Raw genomic sequence first — 10,820 nt, 5'->3', positions numbered from 1 at the left:
CAATGATTCTCCTGCAATGCACCAAATTCACAATCACTGCGTTAGCTCAAAAATGGTTTCTTATCAGTGGCTCAGTAGCTCGCTCTGCATTTCTTTTCTCGTTATCTCCAATCCACCTCAGAAATTTCTATCCAATTTCCAAATCAGAAATGTTATAACGTTTGAGTTACTTAGAAACCAGGATTCAGGAACCCCTCGGTTTTAAAGCGATATTCTAAACTCCAAGAAACCCTAACCTCCACAATCTCAAAATATTGAACGATATACAGAACTGGCGTTCTACTACATTACAGGAATCACCCAAACGTATCATATATCTTAAAATACGATCTAAGCTCGACAAGGAGATGATACCTGCGTTGCAACGAGAGCATCCTTTGTGACAGGAAAATCCTTCAGCCGCTTCAAAGCATCAATGCATCGAGTTTCCTCAGATCCACCAGAGGAAGAAGGCCCATCCGTTGCAGCAGCATCTCCAGCCTTCTTCGCCGCTTCGAACAACTCAACAAGTTCTTTCTCCATCCGTTCAAAGCCGCAGCTCAAAACCCAGGATAATCAGAAGAAGTGAGAGTAGATATAACAGAAACCTCACTCCTAGATATCTCCCTAACATCTTCCAGAGCAAATAGGAGAAAATGAAGAACACAATAACAGAAACCTATACCGAGAAAAAGACTCACAACAGAGCAGAAGCTCTATTAAGTACTGATACGATACCCAATGTGTGGGTGGGAGCAGCTTTGATTCCTCTGTTTCAAGTTTCGAACTTGTCAAACCCTGGTTATTTTAGGAGTCGAGTGGAGAAGAGGATACCAGAATTTTCGTCTGACATGTATAAATCTAGCGGCTACTGCAACTTCATTGCCTATGACACGTGACATCCACGGACAATATTTAGCACGTGTAGAAGATCGTTAATACAAGTTGTTTCGTTTAACTGGTCGCCGGAGAATATCGAGTAAGACTGCGACACACGAGTGTGATCGTCCACGTGTCTTGACCTTTTTTCTTTTCTTTTCTTCCTTTTATTTATATATATATATATATATATATAGAAAATTGCATTGTTTCTCCTTAACTTTGGTCCTTATTCAATGCCAGTCCCTGAATTTTTCAAAACATCAAAGACACCCTCTAAAAATTCAAAAATTCTAAATCAGTCCCTATCGTTAGCCGATCATGTTAAGTGATAGAACCTTTATTGGTTATTTTACAAAATACCCAAAACACCCCCAGCTATTGTGAGGACAATATTACCATCCCTTTCCCTTCTTCTAAACTCGCCGGTGTGCGATCATGAGACAAGAAGGGGATGCACTTCCCGTCGTGGAGGAAAGCCTAATATACAACAACAACAACAAACAAAACCTTATCCCAACTAAATGGGGTCAGCTACAGGGATTCAAATGTTAAATAAGCAAAGAAGATAAGTTAAAAGGAGAAAATACGGGGTTAAGTTTAGGGGGGGTATCGTAGAATATAGATACGCATCATGAAAACATCCCTTATAGGGAGTAAAAAACGCGGATTCTTGTCCTCCATAAAACTTTATTCGAAGTCATACTAAAGTCGAGCCCTATAATTTGCATATCTTTTCCAACCACCTCATTAATAGTCATTTTAGGTATGCCCTTACTTTTTCTAGCGTCTTCTCAATAAATGTGGTCACTCTTCTGTACTGGGGCCTCCATAGGTCTCCGTTGGACATGACCATACCACCTCAATCGGCTCTCCCAGAGTTTGTCATGGATCGGTGCGACTCTCACTTCATATCTAATATTCTCATTTCTTACTTTATCTATCATGATCTTCCCGCACATACCTCTCAACATTCTCATTTCAGCTACACTTAGTTTGTTCACATTACTTTTTTTGACTGCCCAATATTTTGCTCTATACATCATAGCCGGTCGTATAACTATTCTGTAAAATTTTACCTTGAGTTTAATAGGTATTCTTTTATCATATAGTACTCCCGACACGCCTCTCCACTTCATCCACCCCACTTTAATCATATGGGCAATATCATCCTCTATATCTCCCTCTTTGTCAATGATAGACCTTAAGTATTTAAAACAGTCCCTCTGTGGTAGTTTTTGTTCCCTAAGTTTCACCACTCCCTCCCCTCCTGTAGATTGACTGAAAGGGCACATCATGTATTCTATCTTCGTTTTGCTTAACCTGGAACCTTTTGATTCCAAGTTTTATCTCCATAGTTCCAGTTTAGTATTAATCTCATCCACAGTTTCATCTATTATCACAATATCATCTTCAAATAATATACACCACGGGACTGAGTCTTAGATGTGCCTGGTTAGGTCATCCATAAAGAATGCAAACAGATAGGGGCTTAGAGCAGATCCTTGATGTAACCTAATTGTGATTGAGAATTCTTTACCTTCCCCATCTCTCATTTTCACACTCGTTACCACTCCCTCGTACATGTCCTTAATTATGTCCACATAGTTAATCTGACCCCTCTTCTGAAGGACATGCCAAATTAGTTCTCTCGGGACTCTATCGTATGCTTTCTCTAGATCAATAAAGACTATATGTAGATAAATTTTGTGGGCTCTAAAAACTTCTATAAGCCTCCTTAGGAGATAAATGGCTTATGTTGTTGATCTTCCTGGCAAAAGACTAAATTGGTTCTCCAATACATTGGTTTTCTTTCTTAGGTGGGCTTCAATAACCTTTTTCCATAGCTTCGTGGTGTGGCTCGTAAGCTTTATGCTTCTTATGGTTATTGCAGTTTTGGACGTCCCATTTGTTCTTATAAATCAGAACCACAATGTTTCTCCTCCACTCATTCGGCATAGACTTTGTATTCAAGATATTGTTAAACAACTTTGTCAACAATGCCACTCTACATCCTCCCGAGCTCTTCCAAACTTCGATTGGGATCTCATCCGGGCCCGTCATTCGCCCTATATTCATCCTTCACATGGCCTCGCTAATCTCGATTTCGTCAACTAGCGATAAATTTCCATTAAGCTCTTCCAAAGTTCAATCGGTGTCATGTCCACCCCCCTCTACAGCTGGGTTCACCCTCTCAGTCACAGTACCTCTGTCACGCCCCGTTCACACATAATCGGACCGGTGATCGGGTTAACACCGGTTAACCCAAACCTACTAGGATCATCTGATACTGTATCCAACCACAGCATACACACAACTAAGAAAGTGTTCATCAGTTCAGCGGAAGGCTTAAATTTACCTGTAAATATTCCCATTATACTTGATACCCAAATTGTAATACATAGTTAAGTACATGTGGGCCCGCAGGCATGATATTTACACAAAAGAATACAATTTACATATCAAGTACACAAAAGGGATCATCAAAAACACAAAGGGTACAGCTCATCTCGGCATCAAAAGTAGAGCTCAGCTCGGCATCAAAGGTAAAACTCAGCTCGGTATCAAAAGAAGAGCTCAGCTCGGTATCAAAAGAAGAGCTTAGCTAGGTATCAAAAGAAGAGCTCAGCTCGGTATCAAAAGAAGAGCTTAGCTCGGTATCAAAAGAAGAGCTCAGCTCAGTATCAGAGCTGCGGTCCCGCAGCACAGCCCTCTCACGAGCAATCCGTGTTGTGCTCTAAATCCTCGAGGACCCACCAATCCTCTTCAGGGAATTCAACTGTGGGGCCCGACCCGTGCTCTTCAGGTTGATGACCTGCAAAATCATCTAAAAGAGGTGCACACGTGGGATGAGCTCACTAGCTCAGTAAGTGAAAAGAAGGACCACACAGCAGTCCACACAACAAGTCACAACCATATGCATTATATGCTATGCAATTCAATTTTTAATCACATCCACCTAAACAACATTACTAAGTCCTTGGTTTAGTGCTACTACAACCACAGTGTGTGTATACTCCGGGTACAAGCCGTGAACTCCATCCCGCGATACGCCCATAGGGCTATTGGAGAAGGCCCACCGTGAGTACTCGGAAAAGTGAAATATGCCGACCACTGGCTCTCAACATAAAGTAAATGACAGAAATAAAGGTGTTGACTCCAGCAATTTAAAAGCAGTACGATTGGCCCTCTTGAATATACCATCGAGGTTGCCGACTGTCCTAATGACTAGCCGGACGTATGTCTAACCGCCACAGTGACCCGACAACCGCGACCACTGCTTTCCACCAAATGGTAACCCAACACCTCAACCCCTGTTGGGAAGGGTCGTAGCACGAGAATATGATAATCCTACACCGCATGCTCCTATATGACATAGTACGATTGTATAGTACCTCCACGAGCCACTAATGCACTCGTTTTCAAGCCGACTACGGCATCTAGTCTACTAATGCATTATGCACAATGATGTCATCATTCATCACATATTCACATCATCATTTGATATTAAGAAAATAAACACAACACACAAGTCATAATAATATGAGGATGGCTAAGTTACACATAATTCGCATGATGACATGACTAGTCTAAATACAATTAAATGAATTCCAAACAAGCCTTGAAACAAGGCCAAATATCCTCTCCCCACTTACTTGTAGTGTACTCACACTCGGTACAGGTGAGATCCGGTGCGATAAGCGTAGTTTTTGGTGAACCTATCATAAGTGACCGGGGTTAGCATTTCACCATTTTTGGATCAAAATTAACACGATCCAATGACAAAATCATGTTTAGAATACTAAAAGAAAGTCGCACGTCTGTTTTGGGTCAGTTTGGACGTAAAAATCATGTTGGGAGCCTCTCGGGTGGGTCGGACAGCCCACCTATCATGACCCACCAGTCAGACCCATCGGTCATGACCGGCGGGTAGGTCGGCCCACCGGTTGGCCCGTCGATTGGGCCTGCCTATTGGGCCCGAGGGTCCTGCTAAGATCGGCGGGCAGGTTGGCCCACAGGTTGGGCCCGTCGGTTGGCCCTGAGGGCATACCCTCTCAGGCGGGTGCCCTCAGGCAGGCCATTTGGCCCACCGGTCTTAGCGGAAAAATACAATTTTCACCTGAAACCTTCCCCAACTTTTGGGGAATCAAATGAGGCTCTTCCCAATCCATTATCCACACATTCAAGGTCTCATAAGATGGTTCGAATCTAGATCTAGGTTAGATTTAAGGAATGGAGAACCACCTTACTTTCTTTGCTCAAGAACTCCTTCAAAACCCCAAAATCACTTTGATCACCAATGCTTTTGCCAACCTTGTAAATACTTTTTCAAATCCTTCAAAATCAATACATAGATCATCTATTAAACCTTAGATTCATCATCTCAAGGGAGATTTACAAGACCTCAAAAAACTCTACCCAAATCAAGGGTTTTACTTGGGTATGGTGAAAGTTTAAGGAACCTAGCCTTTGCTCACCTCTAAACGCAGATCTCGTATTAGAGATCACTCTTTCGGCGTCGGAATGGGAAGATCAAACCTCGGCGCCGCTGAAATCTATCTCTTCTTCCTCTTCCTTCTCTTTTCCTCTTCTTTCCCTTATTTTCTCTCTCCTCTTTACTCTTCTCACCAAACGTCTGAGTGTCATAAATGAGAAAAATGGAAAACCCATAAATGCTATTTATACTTTCTAAAATAACTAAGTAACCCCATGGGTGGGTCACTCAGGTGGGCGGATGCGCCCACCTGTGACCGCCCACCTGAGGGTCGAAAATTGACCAACAAGTGAGATTTTGATGGAATTCATCTCTCGGCACGAATCTCACTCTCGGCATAAGATATAATATAGTATGTGCTTTAAGATAAGGCTACATACCTGCTTTATCAGTACATGGCCTTATGATATGTGCATGTACATGGCTTGGGTACACCCGTCTCCTTTGGCACTGGCTCGAACTTGTCTGGCCAGCCCGTATTTAAGGTCACCCTTGCCATCATGGTCCATAAGGAACCCGCCTTAACTCTTTTCGGTTTGGGGTCCTGTATGGTTAAACCGGGTCAATCGTATAATCAGGCTGGGTTTAAGAAGTAGGGTATTACAACCTCCATTTAGTAGGTTACAAAAACAATCACCTCATCTCTTCATAATGTCCTCATTTCGTATCAGCACTCTACCTTCCTTGCTTTTGATGCATCGAACTTGGTCCAAGTCTCTGTTCAATCTTTCTCTTATTTTAGCTATCCTATAGATCTCTTTTTCTCCATCCCTTGTATTTGTTGTAACTCGGCAGTCACTGAGAGTGGGGGTGAATCAGTGAGTCCAATTTCGATCCCTAAAAACCTGTCTGATGTCTGGCCAAGAAAAACTTGATATACCTGTCCCTGTTTGCACACAGTCGTATGCACACTCAACCTCTCATAGGCACTTCTAAGTGTACACACCCATTCCACATTCCACGCACTTCAATATAAAATACAAACAACAAGCACCCACAACACAGGATTTTTACGAGGTTCGGCAATTTGCCTACATCCCCGGAGTAGTGCCTGTAAAGGCTTCGTACCTACTCAATACACTATTTTTGACTGCACCCACAGTCGGGAGCACCCACACCCAATTTTCTCAAGCCGAAGCTGAGATGGCACTCATAGTACCGATACAATGTGTAACACCCACTACACGGGAGTACCCACTCCCGGTGCTTAGCACCCACTAAGCACACAATAAATAATACAGTAAATTGGGACTTATATCAATGCCCTACAGTTAAGCCTTGCCTAGCAATTATATCCACAACTAGCTAGCATGCTTACAGTTCATCCACAACTAACCTAGCATGTATACATTCATCCACAGCTAACCCTAGCATACATACTGTTGTAACCCGGCAGTCACTGAGAGGGGGGGTGAATCAGTGAGTTCAATTATGATACCTAAAAACCTGTCCGATGTCTGGCCAAGAAGAACCTGATATACCTGTCCCTTGGCAAGGAGTAACCGTCGGAGATGCAATAATGTCAATCTCCACTTGATGCGGACCACAACCACGTTGTCTCGGTGCCGCCAATGCTTCAACCCCGGTTGGCACTTGGGTTTCTTGAAGCAACTCACAAGAACCAAATTCTAGGTTCTTCTTCTTTCTTTTCTCCTTGTCTTTACTTTCATGGAGCAACAATGGCATTCACATTCACATTCACACACACACAAAGAGAGGAAAAAACTTCTTCTCTATTTCCCTCTTCTTCTCTTCTCTTCTCTTTTCTTTTCTTTTCTCTTGGCAACAACCAATATGACTTGCTACCTTGGTTTCCAGCAGCTTCCTAAGCCTCTAATGGTGGCTATGAATGAAGTGCAAGAGGATGGAAGTCTTTCATTCAAACCTTTAGCCTTCCACGAGCTTCAACTCGTTTTTCCGACCACCTCAGCAAGCCCTCTGCCTGATTTCTTCCCTCTGATGTGTAGAGCTCGGAGAGATGAAGAATCCCCAACTTGAATCACTCAAATCCGACTTAAAATGAGGGAGATATGACCTTTTGAAGTTGGAGCAATGAGATAGCCTGAAATGGAATCTTCGTACGGGTGGCGTAGGCTACACCGGCGGCGCGCGCAACAGGGGCGAAATCTGACCGTAGATCTCATATAAGAGATCTTATAATCCAAGCCGTCCGATTAAACCAACGGACAACAGATCCAAACCGTTAGATTTGAATCTCGATGACGTCATCATGACGTAAGCGCTGACATCGTCAGAAGTGTTGTCGATCTATGATTGGTTGCTTTTCCGGATTTTAAGGGAGCTTGTCTTCCACTCACAAAAGTGAAAATGCATATTGAGCGTTGGATCCGAATCTTCCATGATGGCTTTAATCAGATTTCATGAGATCATTAAGATCGGAATCCTTTTTATACATTCTGTACACGCGCGAAACACAATAACATACCTTGATATAGTGTAGCGCCAGTGCATCAAAAATTATGCACCTAACCAATCAAATTCTATGCGCAAACATCTATCTCGTCCATATCAGCACAAAATCTCAGCAGCCTTTGGATGGGCATCAAGCATACGTGGTCGAATCTTGGCCGTCCATTTCACTTCCCTGACTCCTCTTTATTACAATCAAGCCCCTGCCTCCATATGTTTCAGTGCTTAAAGACCCCTTGCAACTCAGACCTTCAAAATCTTTAAATTACACAAAAGCCCTTCGAATTTCAAAATAAATTCCGAAAAACCCACCCAACACCGAGAGCAACTGATGGATTTTCGGTTTGGATTTTCGAACCGACTTTACGGAAATGCTTATAACTTTTTCATACGATATCCGATCGATATGAAACGAAGTGCGTTGGAATCATAACTGGATGCTCTACGACTTTTCAGAAGACTCAATCATCTGAATCATCCATGTAAAAAGACCAAAATGCCCCTACACATTTCCAATGACGTATCTTTCTCATACGCAATCGGAATGCGATGAAATCAAAACCGTTGGAAAGATTGTATTTTTGTCGTATTGTTACATGTAGAACACTTCCTTTAAAAAAATCATCTTCAATGCCGAAACTGCCCTCGACTGCCATAAATGCCGTAACTTCTTCATACGGTATCGGAATGTGACGAAATCAAATGCACTGGACTAGGAAAATTACAGTCTATCTTTTTCATGAAGAACCAATCTTCCAAAAATGTCATTTTCATTGCCGAAAATGCCCTCGATCGTAAATAGGCCAATTTTGCCAGTTTTGACCCAGAAACCCGCACCACCTATTAATGATGCATTAAACCACTCCATGCATACCAAGCTGCTCTGTTATCTCATCGGTGACACTGGACACTGCCATGTCATCATTTTCATCCACGTCACCCAAACTGGCCACGTCATCACCGCCACGTGGCCGAGTTGCCAACAAGGACAACCATAAAACAACACATACATGTATATAATGTAAAATCAAAGGTTAGAGAATCTCACAACCGATTGCTTGGGATGACTGAAAACTTGTACTGACAAGTTTGGTGCTCACACCTTCTCTCTCCTTGGCTTCTTGCTCTTCAAAGCAAACACATCCTTGCTTTCTTCTCTTCTTCCTTGGCTTTGAGTTAATGTACCATTAACACACTTCAACCACCTCTTTTACCTCCTTTAATGGCCTAAGAACATTTATCATCAAGAATGTATGTTCATTCAAGGACCAACAAAGAGGGGGAAGCTTCTCCTACCAAAACCGTAGCCTTCTTTCACTCAAAACCCATTTTTCTTGCTTCCATTGTGTAGGGCTTGAAAAAACGAAGAAGCTGCAACTTGGTTCACCAAAATCCGAGTTAAAATGAGGGAGATATGACCATTTGAAGTTGGACTAATGAGATAGCCTGAAATGGAATCTTCATAGGGGTGGCATAGGCTACACCGGCGGCACGCGCAACAGGGGCGAAATCTGACCGTAGATCTCATATAAAAGATCTTGTAATATAAGCCGTCGGATTAAACCAACGGACAATAGATCCAAACCATTAAATTTGAATCTTGATGACATCATCATGATGTAGGCGCTGACATCGTCAGAAGTGTTGTCGATCTATGATTGGTTGCTTTTCCGGATTTTAAGGGAGCTTGTCTCCCACTCACAAAAGAGAAATGGCTTATTGACCGTTGGATCCGAATCCTCCATGTTGGCTTTAATATGATTTCATGAGATCATTAAGATTGGAATCTTCTTTATATCTTCTATGCACGCGCGAAACACACTAACATTATTTGATAAGGTGCAGCGCCAGTGCATCAAGAATTATGCACCTAACTAATCAAATCCTACGCACAAGCATCTATCTCGTCTTTATCACACCAAAATCTCAGCAGCCTTTGGATGGGCATCAAGCCTATGTGGTTGAATCTTGACCATCCATTTCACTTCCCTTTACTCCTCTTTATTACAATCAAGCCCCTGCCTCCATATGTTTCAGTGCTTAAAGACCCCTTGCAACTCAGACCTTCAAAATCTTTAAATTACACAAAAGCCCCTCGAATTTTAAAAATAAATTCCGAAAAATCCACCCAACACCGAGAGCAACTGATGGATTTTCGGTTTGGATTTTCTAACCGACTTTACAGAAACACTTATAACTTTTTCATACGATATCCGATCGAGATGAAACGAAGTGCGTTGGAATTGTAACTGGATGCTCTACGACTTTTCAGAAGACTCAATCATCTGAATCATCCATGTAAAAAGACCAAAATGCCCCTACACATTTCCAATGACGTATCTTTCTCATACGGAATCGGAACGTGATGAAATCAGAACCGTTGGAAAGATTGTATTTTTGTCGTATTGTTACATGTAGAACACTTCCTTTAAAAAATTCATCTTCAATGCCGAAACTACCCTCGACTGCCACAAATATCGTAACTTCTTCATACGGTATCGGAATATGACGAAATCAGATGTACTGGACTAGGTAAATTACAATCTATCTTTTTCATGAAGAACTGATCTTCCAAAAATATCATTTTCACTGCCAAAAATGCCCTCGATCGTAAATAGGCCAATTTTGTCAGTTTTGACCCAAAAACCCGCACCACCTATTAATGATGTATTAAACCACTCCATGCATACCAAGCTGCTCTGTTATCTCATCGGTGACATTGGACACTACCATGTCATCATTTTCATACACGTCACCCAAACTGGCCACGTCATCACCACCACGTGGCCGAGTTGCCAACAAGGACAACCATAAAACAACAATCTCCCCCTTTGGAGTTGTTGGCAACCACCTCATCACTAATACACTCTAAAGCTCTGATGAGTAACTCTCTCCCCCTTTGACAACAAGTACAAAGGGTGGAACCAATGGACTCCCCCTGAGTCCAATATGGGGGTAGCAACATCAAGCAACTTGCTCCCCCTCTCCCAATGCTACTGGTGCTTTGGAAGAACCACCACTCCCAGCTTCTGTCTGA

Source organism: Macadamia integrifolia, chromosome 12 (assembly GCF_013358625.1).
Source record: "Macadamia integrifolia cultivar HAES 741 chromosome 12, SCU_Mint_v3, whole genome shotgun sequence".
NCBI classification, from domain to species: Eukaryota; Viridiplantae; Streptophyta; class Magnoliopsida; order Proteales; family Proteaceae; genus Macadamia; species Macadamia integrifolia.
The sequence above is the reverse complement of the archived record's forward strand: the minus strand, read 5'-3'. Positions refer to the sequence as shown.